Here is a 16,081-nt window from a genome sequence, read left to right on the forward strand (position 1 = left end):
CCCTTGTTAGTCTGCCCCTTTATCGTGAATGCTCCTTTTTGCCCAGAGCTGTTATGTTACCAGATCTCTGGAAATGCTGTTGATATTGGAAATTTTCTTGAGCTGTAATGTCCATTTTCTCACCCCATACTAAGACAGTATGGCAGATGTTCTCAACTCTGATTTTAATTAGTTTTTTTTGGTCTGGCGGTGTTTTGGTTTTCTTTTGGTTTGTTTGTTTGTGGTTTTGTACTTGAGTTTTTTGCGGTTTTTTTTATTTATCTTGTTCATGGCAAATAGCTACTTTGGTTCACTGTGAGTGCATCTATTTTATTTGCTTGTGTTAAGCTTGAATAAAACAATTAGAGAGTATTCCTGCTTTTGGTATAGGGTTGCTTTGCTTTTCCAGTGTTGCATGGAATTCTGGATTCCAGTTTCTGTAGGGATTATTGTGGAGCACTTACACCCAAGTACTTACAGACCTGGAATTAAGTTATGGTATAACTGATTTCTGAAAAATCCTATTTAAACTCATGACCAAAATATACTTTGAAGTCCAAGATTAAATTTTGCTGGTCTTAAGAAAATGTTACAGAAAAAAAATATTTTCACTTTGAAAGGGAAAATGTTTGACACATGAATTGTGACTAACCAAAGCTAAACTGATGTTTGCTCAAAGACAATAAAAAAGCTATCTCAGCTAAGCAAAATATTAATTTAAGATTAATTTGTTTTAAGGTATACATGTCAAAGGTCACTTACCAACATAAAAGTATGCAGTATTTCTTAAGTGTAGGCATTGAAAAGGTCGAATTTGTACTCTATAGAGTTTTGGAGGAAAAAATGTCTGGTGAAAATACATCAAGTAACAATATTGTCCACCAGATGTCCCTGTACTCATGGGTGGTAATGAAAATTTTCATTCAACTGTCTAATTACTTTTATTAAAGGCAATTTACGTATAGTGTATGTAAGTCTTTGTTAACCACTGTGTAATAAGACTGTGAATAACTGGCAATTTTATTAGCAGTATTTGAGAGCCGTAGTTATGAAAATAAATTACAGGAATTCACCATGAAGTTTCTTCTTGCCATCTCAGTTTTGTGTGCTTTTTCTTCTCTTGGAAAACAGTCTACCTCTATCATGTGTTGCATGGTAAAAGTAATAACTATTGATCTCTTATATTTGTCACTTATATAAATTTATACATTTAGATACATTAGTCATATAAATATTACCAAGCAATCTGTCTGCCTATCTATAAAAGAGTTAAAGTGACTAGAACTGAAGAACTAGTGAGTTGAGGGATTGTGGCTTTTGTGGAGATTTCTTTTAGTTTTGGTAGCTGTTGGAGCAGAGTTTGATCATGGCACCTGTATTCATGCAGTGCTTCATTTCTGTCAGCTGCTCCCTTGGCTTGCTGTGCAGCGTGTTCCAGCCAAATCCTTGGCTACCAGCTGTCCATGCATGTTTAGTGGCTAGAGCAGGACTGTGAGGTATCCCTTCACTAGTGGGGACTTAAGCTGCTGCCCTCAAATTTGTACATAACCATACACCTGACCATACCCACGCTGGCACCTGGGCAGGTCTGCCAATGCATGTGCACTTAAGCATTGTGGCCAGTTTGAAGACACAACTAGAATTTTTAGTGATGCCACAGCATGGAAAGGACACCTTGTCCTCTTTCTCCCTGGCATAACTAAGCTGCCAGAAGGGCATCTGAATCCATGCTGGGAGCAAGGCCCTGGCATGACTGAGAGATCCCACCCCAGGTGTTCACTCTGTCAAGTCTACATGGGAATATATCCTTGGAAAGAGAGGTGTCAAACATTGGTGGCAGAACCTGTGTCCAAGTCTTCCTTTCACCTTCTCTGTTTTAAGTTAATTTAAATTATAGAGATTAAATTTTACAGAGTAATTGTTTTATAGTTGTAGTTGTGACCCACCAGATATTTCTGTGCTTGGCAACATATTACTTGATTAGAATGTTTCATTTTAATGATGGTTCTATAACCAATCTTCTGCTTTTTAATTGTAGTTACAAAGTTAAGCAAGATGCCTAGCCTTGAAGATTTCTGTTGAATGTGCATTAATGTATTTATGGGTATTTCTGTTGTTAACTTTTGCTTCTTAAAAATAAAAAGGTACCTAAAAATTCCTTATTAAAACCGGGTAAATTTTTATTGCCTCTTAGTAGTGCTTTCTAATAATGACCATAGAGAAAATGATACAGTTTCATTGTTTTCAATGTGTTTGTGATTCCTTCTTTTATTATATGCATGTGACTTTCCTGATCAGTGAGCAGTTATGTGATTTGTCATACCAGATATATAAATTGATTGTATGCTATGGTGCAGTTCTTACAATTACGAGAAGTGCCTCTGCCCAAATTAAGATGCAAACAAGACCATATGCCAAATTCGGTAGTAAGGATTCTATTTAACAGTAAATGTGTGTGTGTGTGTGTGAGAGAGAGAGAGAAAGAAACAGAGGTGGGGGGGACAGAAGGAGAGTCTCAGAGACAGACAAAAGAAAATACCACCACTCCGTAGGATCCCACCAGTGTCCTGATGGTCTGCGTCTCCATCTGGTCTTTTTGGTGGTGAGGGTCCCCTTGAAAAACAGAATCCAATGGATTGATGTATCAGGCCAGGTGGGAATCCCAGGTACCTCCCTCAGGAGGATCTTTGATGGATTCTGACACCCCCTCAGCTGCCTCTCAGGTGAATGTCCCATGGATGTGGCCTTTCCAAGGGTGGGGGTTCACAGCTGGGTGGGTTTGTGTAAGGGAGGATGGGTGTTCACTGCCTCTGACCAGAGGTTACTCCACACACCCAAAAACTCTCCTCCTCCCTGCTTTGCTGGGGGCTGGGGGAAAGCCTGTGCAAACCTGGCCTCTGTGGGCTATGGCCTCCCCCAAACCCAGCCAGGGATGATTTTCTGCTGAGTTTGGCTTTCTTGTGGATGCATTCCTCTCCTTCAGCCTTGCTTAGTTCTCCCTGGTCTGGCTGAACAACAGTGTCTCCTTGATCTTGTCTAGGCAGCTTAACTCATAGTCCAAAGGCATCTTCAGGGAGGGGTGGGCTTTGGTGTTCACAGCTTCTTTGTACAGTTTTTGCTAGAATAGGCAAAACTCCTTCGTAACAATCTTTAAAGCATGAACAATTTCAGTCTCTGACAATTGATTAATCTGTAGGAATTCTGTCTTAAGAAGAGGTCTCCTGTCTGGTGCCTAAGCGCTGTAACCTTTACAAAGTAAAGCAAAATCAGTAGGAGCCAAGAAGGTAGTGGGATAGAACATAATTCTAATTTGGAGAAAACCAGGCACTTCTGAAAGAAGCGTGCATCCTTATCTTGGTGGATGTGCCAAGAATCTGCCTTTCCTATATTAAGATATCAACACTTAATATTTATTACATGAAAATATATATTTTGTTTATGTATATTTGTGTATATGTATGTCAAGATGGTGTATTGCATGGAAATCGAAGCATTTTCTTTTGACTTTCTGGTTGCAAAGTTTTCTGTTTCTGTGAGGCATTATTGTCTCTGATGAACTACTATCAAACAAAGGAACAATAGAAAGTGTTTACTGCAATAGCCTGGTAAACAAGGCATGAAAGATTATTCTAAGTCTGAGCATTAGAAAATGCTAGTCTGATTCCCAAATCCATAGACCAATTGAAATGTAATTTATTTTTTAAATCCATTTTTGCCATCCTAGATATGTTTATTTTTATTAATATGTTTTCAGTTTGTGATATACTATGATATTAATGTAAAGAAGCTTTCAGGAATAAGGTTTAATGAAAGTAAAACTTTTACATGCATTTTAGGCCAACAGAGCAAGCTATATTTGCTTCAGTCCACTGGGCTAACTAGAACTTAATCTTGTTATTTTTTTGCAGTTTCATGGATTATCTCTAGCTCTTTAATCTCATGAAATATCATACTTACTAAACTGCTTGCATGTGCTCAGGAAAGCATTGGCTGAAAAAGAAATAGAGATGATTTCTTGCATAACTTTATTAATTTGAATGTAGGAATGTACACCCCTACTGTAAAGGCAGTAATGAAGTCTGATTATGTAAGTACTTGTAATTGTTAAATAGATTTTGTACTTAAAACCAGAATGAATGGCATAAAATAAACAAAGGTATAATAACCAAGTTGGGACTTAGCATTGTTTAAGAAATATATCTTTAATGCTGAAATAGAATGACTCTTGACTGGTCATTACAAACTGTGCTTTTAATGACCTGAGTTTCAGTTTACAGATAATCTAGAACTGATTATTTCTACAGTGATAGTAATGAAAGACTACAATATTTGTGCTACACTTCTATAAAGTATATATCATACAAATATGTATAAGTTTTATTCACTGATGGCCTTTTAAAATATTTTTTCCTTAACATTCTTTCTAAGAAGTTAAAATCCTTTTACTGTGACTTCTATGAATTGTATTTACTGACAGTAACACTTGTCTATGTGTATATATTTTTATGTATGTACATACATATGCATTTTCTCAACAGTATTTTATGTACTATTTTAAAGTCAAAACATGGCTAGAAGAAATGTGAGACAATTCAACAGCTCTGAAGTATTATCCGTAAGATACTTGTAAAATGGAAAATAGGTCTTAGATAATATTTATACTATTACTTATTTTTTCTCATGCTTAGTGTACTTCCATGACTGCATGTTTTTCTATTTCCTTGGTGTGGATGATGTTTTTCTATTTCCTTGTGTGGGATGATGTTTCCTTGGTAGGTGTGTGAAAAATACCCACGTGTTCCTTGGGCTCGTAGTGTTTCTGTTCTAGGTTGTAGCTACATCTGCTCTGTGTGGGGATCTGTTGACATGTTTGGGCATCTATTTGTCTGCCTCACTGAAAGAGGGAGCCAAAGGTCCCTATGGACAAAGGAACCTATGATCACTTGCTCAAACCAAACATGCCTTAGATAAATTGCTTCACAGGACATGGCACTGTGTTAATTTCTACTTTGATGAGAAAAGAGAAGGGTCAAGTTCAGTGTTTCTGCCTGGAGAGGACAAAGGTCTCAGGATAAAGGGAAATGACAGCTACCATCCAGCAGTCAGTGCGCTATTGCAGTACTGCAAATGCATCAGGAATGTAGAAGGGACTGAACTAATCCTGTCTGCTTGTACGTTGTCATCTTGAGTCTTACTAATACGACCATGAGTATGTAATCTTGAAGTTTTCAGATTTCAGTGAGCATGAACAGCTACATTTTTGGTTTGAATAGCTGTCGGTTTTACATCTGTGGTCCCAGATTACTTTTCTGATAGTTACAGTACTTGCTTGTCATCACTGTGACGCTGAACTCTGCCTGAGACCTCTCCGAATGAGATTCCAGACCACTAGAGCCACCCAGAATGCAACTATACTTTGTTTCTCCTCTTGTCCTTCTTTCTTCCCATAAGGGCTTGTAGCACTCATGATATCCTTCTTTTTGAGGACAAACCTAACTCCTGAGAGATTTTCAGAGAACTAATCTGTTTACATTTGGCTTGACTCCATCAATGACAAACAATATTAAGTCTGTTAAATGTATTTTAGAGCATTTGTGCATAAGTTCTACAAAACAGTGCTTGAAGGTTGTTTACACAATGAAAAAGGCAATTCTCCTGTCTTAGCATGCTGGTTATTTCTCATTTGGATTGCAGTCCAGGATAGATGTAATATATTCACAGAGACAAAGATCCAGGAAAAAAACTTTCCTTCAGCAGAGTAGTATAAATGAACAAAATGTTCCTGATTCTTTAATTGCTTTTCTATGACTTGCCGTATCACATAATAACATCAAATACAACGAAAGTGCATCTGTCTAATCTTGTAACACTCATTCAAGCTTAACTCCCACATACTTGAATTTTAACCTTTTCCTTTTGATTGTGCTTCTCTTGCTAGAATAGTAGAGGTGGAATACCTGTGACAGAGGTAGTACCACAGAGGGTGGCACTTAAGAGAGGAAGAGCAGTATTTTACCTGGATAAACATGGCCATATCAAACTTCTTGTTTGATTCAGCCTGGGGAGTAGGCTGGGAGAAGAATAATCTTTGGAGAGGGTTGAAGCTCTGTGCTGGAATCTTCTGCCTTTGGAGCAAGGCAGCTTCCCAATGCATTTTTTTTTTTTCTGACCACAACCACAAATCTGCCAAGGTGCAGGCATCTTTAAGAAACTACTACACTCTTAGACATTTTACCCAAGCACTTCCATATTTTCAGCCTCTATAAAGAGCATTCTCATGAGCATCTGATTTCTGTCTTCACATAGCCCTCATGGAAACCAGAAAAGAAAATAAGGATATATCTATAGTACACATCATGAAGAACTAGCTGTAAATGAGCCCGATCAGGTATTGGAAACAGTGTGCCATCATCACATAGTAGCCATAACCATGTTCAACTTCTAAGCTTCAGGAAGCTATTCGGGTTTCTCTACACTGTGCCTCAAAATGCCATGACTTAGGAGGTGGCATCTGTAACATTTGATGAACCGGAAGGGACCAGGTGGCCATAAAACTCTTTTCTTCTGTTTCCTTAGCCTAAGGACGAATGGTGCCTATCAAATGTCCTATGAAATGCAAGATCATAAAATAGTTGACAAAATAAGACCTCTTTCATAAACAGCATGTCAAATTTGGTGCATTATATATGTGCAAAGTGGTATATGTTTATTAATAATCATGAACAAGAGTAAAGTTAATTCTAAATTCTCTGAAATTCAAAGATGGAATGAAATTATGTTTAGGAACTTCAGCATAAAATGAGATGAGGTACTCAGTGGGAGATTTTTTTGCTTGTAAATGAAAATGAGTATTTTTAACGTGTTTGGTTATAATTTTCTAAAAAAATTACTAATTGTTGGTAGCTAAGTAAAAAATACCAAATACTGGTATGGTTAAATATTTCCTAGATAAAAATCAGGGAACAGAAGACAGGACTTACTCCTTCTGTGCCTAAAGCAGTCACTAAATTGCAGTCACAGTCACTTTCGTTCTTTATCTCTTCCCGCAAAAGTCTGGACTTCTTTACACTGAACAGGCTTCAAGAGGCTAGATGGAGAATGCTGGAAGTCCTAGAATGACTTCAGGCTTGTTGGACAACACTCATTCCTAGGAAATCTGGTTTGAAGTCTTCTTGTAAAATGGAGAATATTTGACCCATATCTTTTTTACTTTGAATTACTTCCCTAATCTCCAAATTACTAGAAGGAGGAGTAAGAGTATGAGAAGTCTCATATTGTCTTGGATGTGAAAGCAGGCTAAGTGTAAGTAAGCAGAGTTCTGCCCCAGACCTTTTGAATAGGAGTTAGTCACTGTCCACAGTGATCTTGGTTTGTTCATCAGCTCCAGCATGGGTTTTGTGCTTGCCTATGCTTTGGTTGCCTCTCCTTTTAGGTAGAATATTATTCAATTTTGACACATAACGAGATAGCTGCAAATATACATTCATTATACACAGGATATCTTCTTAAAGCTGTAACACTGAAAACACAAAAAATCAAAATACAGGCTTGTTGATATTATATCACAGGTAATACATTCACTAGTTTGGATCTGGCTTTATCTACTAAACATGGATAATTTCTTACTAATTTTTTTACTAATCCATCTTTTTAAAAAAGCCCCGTGTCATTTTTATAATCATAAAGAATCTGGCACAATGTGATAGGGGGATAAGTATCTAGTAGAAACAAATCTACATTTACTTCTATGACAATGTAAAGAAATAGTTTTAGGGAAACCATCAGTAAAACTGTGAATCAGTCTATAAATATGTTTTCAGGTTTTTTAGGAGTGAAAGGCTTAATTTGCAGATGAGGTGTTGCATGCAGATGTGGCAGGTAAGGCAAAAGCAAGAAATTACAGGTTTCCATCTATTTTAACAAACTTCTTAGTTCTGACAATCGAATCTTAAAAATCAGGATTAACGTGGGGTGCTCAGTGTGAACTGTTGAATGACAAACTGTTCAGCACTGAATTCTACTACAGCAAACAAGGCAGATCAGGTAAGTCAAAGTTTGTTTTTTGGAGCCATACACAGGCAGGGAAATCCTTACCCTCATTCTTAGTACCTTGATTTCAGAAAGCTTGCATCATCTCCAATATGTTTTCTTGGGAAAGAGAAGGCTGTGAGAAAGGGATGATTGGTAAGGCTCTATTTGTGTTATTACGTGTCTTTTAGTATTTTGCAGAGGCTGGTGGTTTACACCACAGGCAATCATCCTCAACTATAGAAACTCTGTAGGCCATAGTGGTAGTAAATTGTAACAATTCTCTTGCAAAAGATATTAGTTCTAAAGGTAATGGGGCATGCTTTTAAGCTCCTGTGTACCTTTCCATTTTCCTTTTTCAGTTTTTTTCCTATTTAAAGGGAAAAACTTGGAAATTTCTTCCTTGTATTTTTCTCCAACACTGCATATTCTATAGAAAATTATATCAATTCATTAGATGAAAAATATTTTTTCTTAGTTTTCAACACTCCTTCCAGTTTTACGTATCTTCTTATTTTTCTCTTTTTCTGTTTTGCTTTTCATTAAATTAATTGTACCTGTGCTTTTTTTTAATGGTTGTTCTTTATTCATATTTTTTTCGTTTTGCATTCTGCAATTCTTAAAAACTTGATTGATTTGGATAAGTTAAAAAAACAGTGACAAAAAAATAGCACACACATAAAAAAATAGGAAAACTGGAAAGGAATTGAAAATAAATAGCAAAGCTGGAAATAATTTCTTATATTCCAGTAGATGGCAAAAAACTTGGATCGGGGATGAAGACTCAGAGGGGAAAAAAGATGTATTATATTTTTTGTTTTCCAAAATGGAATCAGTGTAGGAATTCCATCTGGAATGTCAAGTTAGCCTATATGTTTGTTGGGTGGGTTTTACTTACAAATTTCATATTAAAAATATTCAAATGTTACTTTCTTTGATAAAAAATAAGACTATGTTATTTCCCAGTGGGTAAATTTTCAGACAGAATATGTCTTTCAGTCCTTCTGGGTCTGACCACTCTTTTGCTCCTGTGGATTACAGTCATGATTTGGAAAAGTTTAGGAGCTGTTCTCTTTGCAGTGATCTCAGAAGCATCCCTAATCTGCCAAGTATCAAGTTGCAATTCTGAGAGGTTACAATGCCAATCCAACAGTCTGTTGATCATCAGCTGAATCAGCTGGGCAAAAGGAATTTCCAGATTTCATTTACATTGTTGCACATTTCCCCCTGTTTGACATAGTGGTATTGTATGTAGGTGATGATAGTTCAGGACTAAACATTAAATCTCCATTAGGAAGAAAATATTCTCATCTGTGAAATGTTATATGAAATATTGACTTTGAATATTAGACTTTGTGTGCTTTCTTCTATGAAAAAAAAGAATCATGCTACAAGAAAAATATCTTTAAAGTGTAGCTTATCTTGCTGCATCTGTTGAGAAGAAACCAGTGAAGTTTTAAGTCTCCCAGCAGCAGCCATGGAGGTTTCTACCTTTCCTAAGAACTATTAATTGTATCAACTATGTTGTCAACTCTGCATACTTGTGGTTACAATATGATGGTGAAGAAGGGCAGTGAAAGGGTGAGGTTTTACAAGTGAAAGGGCAGCATTGTGAAGTTACAGACCGATGTGTGGCCACTGAGGAACGTGCACTGGCAGATTGTATACTTAAGGTATTGCTCTGCAGGGTACATTCACATGAATTATTCAGGTCAGTATTTCTTGAGCAAAAAGTTTGTAGTGAGAAGGGAGTTTTGATTTTTTAAAAAATGCACACATTTATGTTTTAGATTAGCAGACAATCTCATTAATATTTTTGACTTTGTTGTTGTTCTTAATAGCCTTGTGATCCTATTTCTATTTCTCTAGCAGAATGGTAAGAACTTAAAACTGGATTAAATTAAAAGTACTTGTATCTTTCAGAGAAATTAATTCTCTCAGAAACAGAGGAATTCACATTATCTTGTTTAACCCCTAACCTTGCCTTGGTAACTAGATGAAAGAATTTGAATCAAAGCTAGTCTCCCCACAGTGTATTCTCTAGAGTTTCTCTATCTTATATATAATTATACCAAGTGTATTTAATACTTTCAAAACATGCAGTTGCTTTCTAGTTTTACCTGTGCACGTGTGTGTATCTGATTTGCAGCACAGTCACTTAAAGTTGGAAGAGCATAATTAGAAAAGGCCAGTGTGTCAGAAAAACAGGCATGCTGGAATAATAAAAGTACAGTTTCCAGCATTCTAGGGAAAAGAGGGAAAATCATTCAAAGCATTTCAGACAATATTTAATATGTTCTGTCTCTAGTATGCATGCATACATGCACATAGTATGGTGTTCAGTGGTATCACCCACTTTGAAACCATTCTCCAAAGAATTTCCCATATATGTGGTTTAAGCATTTATGTGTGTGTGTATTTATATATATAAGCTATCTCTTATGTGTATATTTTTATACAGTCAATAATATAAAATAATATATATATATATATCATACCTAGGTATGGTTGCTATGGTACAAATCTCTAAAATAATAAATGATTAATAAACTTAATTTTCATAAAACAGGTCTGTCAAATCAAATTTCAAGCTGCCTAATTATTTAGGGGTAGAGAATTTTACAGCCTCAATTCTCGATGAGCAGCGACTGTTTTAAAAACCTGTTGCTGTGTATGTGCTTCAAATATACACTGCAGAATTGCACTGAAGTAAAAACTGAGTTATTTCTAGGTTGCTCCTTGTTTATCATATTAAAAATCATGGTGTATTCTTCCCTGGGTGCACACATGTAATTCCCATTACCATTACAGCAAGTATCACACAAGCACCAAGGAGATAGAAGAGTTCCCCAAGGCCTTTATGTTATCCTTCATGCATTAAATCACGTGGAGCAGAACAAAATAATCTGAAAATATGAATGCTTTTGATCTAGGGCTGTTGAACTGTGTTATCCATGCTGCAGTAATTCCAGAGGATGGCGGCAGTAGCAGCAGAGCTGATCTAGACAAAGCCCCCCTCTCAAAAGCATACAGATATTCTTCTAGCCTTTTTGAAGGGACAATAGACCGCTCTGCTCTTGTAGGTATAGTAGCTAAGTTGCAGAAAAACTGGAAACTATTAGGTGTAATGAAGAAATTCTATTAATCAGATTTTCAAAAAGTGATTTCTCATTCAGCAAGGGCTTTTATCTGTGAATAGATAAAAGATATTGATGACTGAAGTCTCCAAATAGGTCATTAAAGATAAAATTATTAGTCTTCTTCAACCTTAAGGCTGGTGGAAGCATGGAATTTTCATTCTGAATAAAGAATTATGTCTCTATACTATTAAGAGTTGAAAGTGATTGCGGGGGGGGGGGGGGAAAGGGGCAAATCTACTAAAGCAATGTAATTTACAGAAACAGCCTTTTATAATAGTGACTTATTATATCAGAGAGTTTTGACAAAAATTTTTGGTTGCTTTTTGACCAAAACTAGGACAAAAATGTAGCAAAATATTTTGGCCAGTAGCTAAACTAGCTCTAAATCTATTACTGTTGGCATGCAGATTTGTCAAACTATTCTTCAACAAGTTCTTTGCAGAAAATTTAAAGAGAATGAAAAGTTCTAGTGAAAATCTTTTGTAGAAGACAAATATTTTCTTTGGATTTTTAAAAAAAACCCATTTGTATACGTTATGCAAATACCTTTATGGAAGACATGCTTAGAACTTTCCTAGCATATTCCCAATGAAATAACCAGCCTCATAGGTATTTTAGTTCTATTAATATCATAATCTACATTGCCATGCCTTTATGTGTTTAAAGTTCATATGTTTTCATGCTTGTGATCATGAACTCTCATATAAAAACCATAAGAGTTTCAGCAAATATTTGTTGAATTTGTTCAGCAAACTTATTGTTGGTTGTTGGCCTTTCTATCTGTAATAAAGGTAAATAAACAGCTACAGGTGGTATATGCTTATCTCATTGGTAGGCTGATGAATCAGAGTGAATAATTATCTGGAAAACAGACTGCTTCAGAACAAAGAAAACCACCCAGCTTGTGTTATCTTAGAAACTTTAAATATATTACAAGAATATTGTCTAGGAAGGCCAGACTGATCCAAATTAGTAGGATGTTAACATTTATTTGTAATGTAAAGAGACAGAGTAAAAGGTCATGGAAAAATTTCATTACTGTAAATCTGCCAGAGCTGTAGCTTCTCCCTGATATGAGACAAACTGTTCTGTAAAAAGTGCATTCACAAATCTCATTTTTATAGGATTTGTTTCATTACTCTGTGAATTCAGCGGGAAATGTCCTGATGGCATTAGTGGCATACAATTACTGTCCTGCAAGGTGTGCTGATCTCGTGCACCTTTGGGATTTTATTTAGTGATTCATCACTCCACTGATGTTTGAGGTGGTCATACCCTCATTGGGTTATCTCAGAGATGGGTTCCAAGGCTGGCATGAAAGGTTATGTGTAAGTGTGGAACTGGTGTCGAGGCAGGTACTGCAGGAAAGAACCTATGTGGCAGTGCTGGGTAGGAAGTAACAGACGGAAAAAACAAACAGCATGCAAAAACTGTCACTTTGGGAATGTGAGATTTCTTGTTTGACTTCTTCACTGAAGATCAGGTGGTTTTGTGTTACTCATTGCTGATTGAAGATCACTTCTTTCTAGTCCTTCTCTATCATCTCCTTTCCATGTTACATTTCATCTTACGGATTTTTTTGCTGCCTCACTTAATTTCTCTTTTCTACTAATTTCATAGGGTGTGGGGAAGGGGAAAGGCAATAGTGGCTGTTCTAGTATTTCTAGAGTTTCTCCTTGACTTCAGATTTATTCATTTATAATGTTTCCCTAATGATTAATACTAAATTTCTAGATCTTCCACTTTACCACACAGGTTGACAGCTGAGAGTAAATGAATGGAGGTAGTCCATCCTTTTCCAAAAGTCATTCATCGTGTCCCTTCTTTCTTCTCTCCAGAAGACCTTATCTGTAGAAATTTAGTTCTTTTGCTGACATCACAGGAGGACATATTTGAGAAATCCAGTCTTCAGACTTCCCCATTTATCCCTGTGAAAAAAGCTTCCATTATCATTCCACATTGTGTCATGATTGGACTGTCGTTTCCATCAAATGTTGTGTGTCATACTATTGAAAACTGTTTTTCTGCACCCACCACTATGTTCTCCTTATACTTTTTTCATAAAAATTTGATAAGAACCTGTCAGATGAATTACTTTAGTGCTCCCATGTATGTATTTATCCTAAAGCTATGTAAAGGCAGACAGTCAAGGAGATATGAATGAATATATGAAGAATTATCTTCGAACAGGGTTTTTCTCTAGGCTTCCCACTCAGGTCTCCAGTGAGCTGGGGAAAATATTTCTCAAAAATGGTTTAATTTTTTACAAAGCTTTAGAAAGGTGCAAAAGTTATATTAACTGCTAACAAAAGAAAACCCAGCTGGGCACATAACACTATTATTTAAACCTGTCTATTTTAGCAGGAAAAAATGTATTGCATACATTTTAAAAGTTGTCTTAGCCTCCCAGCACAAGCTGAGCTGTTCTCACTTGTTACTAAATTTAGCATGACTGCAGAGAAGCAGAAATGAAAAGAGTAAATAAACCTTGAATCTTCACTTCCATTAATAGCTAATTGTTAACTGAATAATGTCTTACTTATAAGATTATATTGGACAGATATTCTTCTTTATTACATGTGCTGGATATTACTGGAGAAAAGGGAAAAAATCCTGGGGAAAAATGTGCCAATAAATACGGTCCTCTGAGAAGCAAAACCTTCAGATTTTTTTCTTCTTACTGTAACACACTTAAGATGGCCATAAGACTGAAAAAGGCTACATCTAGGAAATTAAATCAATTATAATGTTTCATTAAAAAAAAAAAAAAGATACTCAGATGTTTTGATGTTTTGAAGGGGTTTTTGGTTGTGTATTGCTTGTGTTAATGAAGTTCATTCTCTATAGATGTTATAATGCCACATGTAAATGCTTCCTGCATTAGTGAATGAATTCTCTTTTCTCTTGTGGCGGAGCCAGTCTCTGGTGAGAAACCAAATTCATGATGAGATATAGGTCAGTATCTCCTGTCTGACTGGTGCAATCCTCCCACCAGTCTTCAGACAATGGGGGTGGTAATGAGAAGGGCACTGGTATTATCAGAGAATAAAGTAAATGAAATGAGCTCTATTTGCTAGCAAATTATCAGTTATTCTCGTCTTGCAGACCTGATACTTCAATAAATAATAGGACCATCTCTGATGATAGTGTATAAAATGGAACATGAAGAAGTCATCAGCTTTTCTGCTTTGGCACATAGTCCATGCTATGCCAGAGAGTGTTAGAAAGAAAGAAAAAATCTTTAAAGGTCAGATGCCCATTTCCTGACTTGCTTGTGGCTTTCTGGCTCTTCCAGAGCTGACAGCTTCAAAAATCAGAGGATAAAACAAATGAACTAGTCTAAACTTGTCTGGAAGTTGCTGTATAGGCTGCTGTCAGTAATGGGAAAGGTGATCCCATGCAGAAGAAACCATCAGGCACTCAGCTGCAATTATATCATGTTTAAGATGATGACAAGCAAAAAAAGGCATGATGAGAAACAGAGATTCTGATTATCCTTCAAAACATCATCTGTTGTGATCCTTCTCCCTGATGGGACCCCTCTGTCCAAGATTTTTAGATGCACTACAACAATCATCCAGCTCTGAGACAGTAGCCTTGAACTGCCTCTCCTTCAGCAAATTATTTGATTTATATTATACCAGTTTTTAAACCTGGTTTCTTCTGAGACTATGAGGGATTTAAACCTTTCCAAGAACTTCCTAAATTTGCAGAAGTCAAGAGTTGTAAGGAAACATTTTTAAGACAAGGAACTTTTATCAGTGATCCTTTCCTAGCAGTGGAGAGATTATTTCTATCTGAATACTTTAGTTCCTAGTGTTCTTTATTAAAATAAATAATATGGATAAACAGTCTAACATGCATTTCTATTGCTAGCAAAGAATAGTTACTTCAACAATTATGAAGAACTATGATGAGATGCTGCAGAGGGATACTATTAGATTATTAGAGTGATTATTAGAGTGCCTCTCTGCCTATTCAGTAAGGACTGATCTGTTACCTCACACCCTTCTTCATGTTGACATTACTGGCTGCAACCCAGCTGTCAGAGTGTGTTTCAATTAGCCTTGATTCCCTTACCAAAAAAGGCCTGCAAAACTAATTGGCACAGAGGTGCTTTTGTCTCCCTGTTTCAAGGAAAAATACAATTAAGCAGCAGACCCGGGAGAAGGAATGCACAGGACAAAGATGTCATTAAAATATTAGGTAAATCTGGGAGAGTAGGGATCATCATAGCTGGAGATAAGGATAGAGAATTGTTAAATTTCTTTCTTAGAGGGATGGGATTTTATGGTTCCTAAGAAAACCTCAAAAACTTAAAACACCCTAACTTAAGCAGAAGATCTGTGCTATGGTACACTCTGGTTTATTTGAAACTGTTTTTGCCAGTGAGTAGTTGGCAATAGTATGCTTATTAAATTGTCATACTAGAAGAATTTTTATATTATCCTTCTTAAATACAAACATTTTAAAAGGTACATGGAGGAATAATGGAAAGATTTTTTTTCTGATTTCTTTTTCTGATTTTTATTTCAATAATGAATTAGTTGGGATAGTTTACTGCTTTATGTTAGAAAGGAGTAAAAAAAATCTACCATTCTGTTATTTGCCAGTGGTAAGTGCTAGATGACTGTCCCTGCTCATTTGCTTGTGTTTTCCTATTAAGGACAATAGATAGAACCATTTTTTATGAACTGCCACTACCATCTAGTGTCATAACAAATGCAAAATGGGATTTTTAGTGTGTTTACTGAATTAATATTCCTGGCTACTTCAGCATAATTGCTACAATAGTAGACTTAGCCTTTCAGTGAAGTATTTGTTGTTACAGATTTCTGATTTTGTGACAGGAAAGAGGGAAATAACCAAAAATAGTTTCAGGGCAGATCTTCTGGTTTGCAACTACACCATATGTCCACCACACACAATATGTC

General features: G+C 36.2%; 1 protein-coding gene across 1 annotated transcript in view; it reads left to right on the top strand.

Annotated features, from left to right (window-relative positions):
* Nucleotides 1-16,081, top strand: part of LOC131592089 (receptor-type tyrosine-protein phosphatase R-like) — a 211,443-nt gene that overhangs the window by 103,690 nt on the left and 91,672 nt on the right. The window lies entirely within an intron of this gene.

Source organism: Poecile atricapillus, chromosome W, assembly GCF_030490865.1.
Source record: "Poecile atricapillus isolate bPoeAtr1 chromosome W, bPoeAtr1.hap1, whole genome shotgun sequence".
NCBI classification, from domain to species: Eukaryota; Metazoa; Chordata; class Aves; order Passeriformes; family Paridae; genus Poecile; species Poecile atricapillus.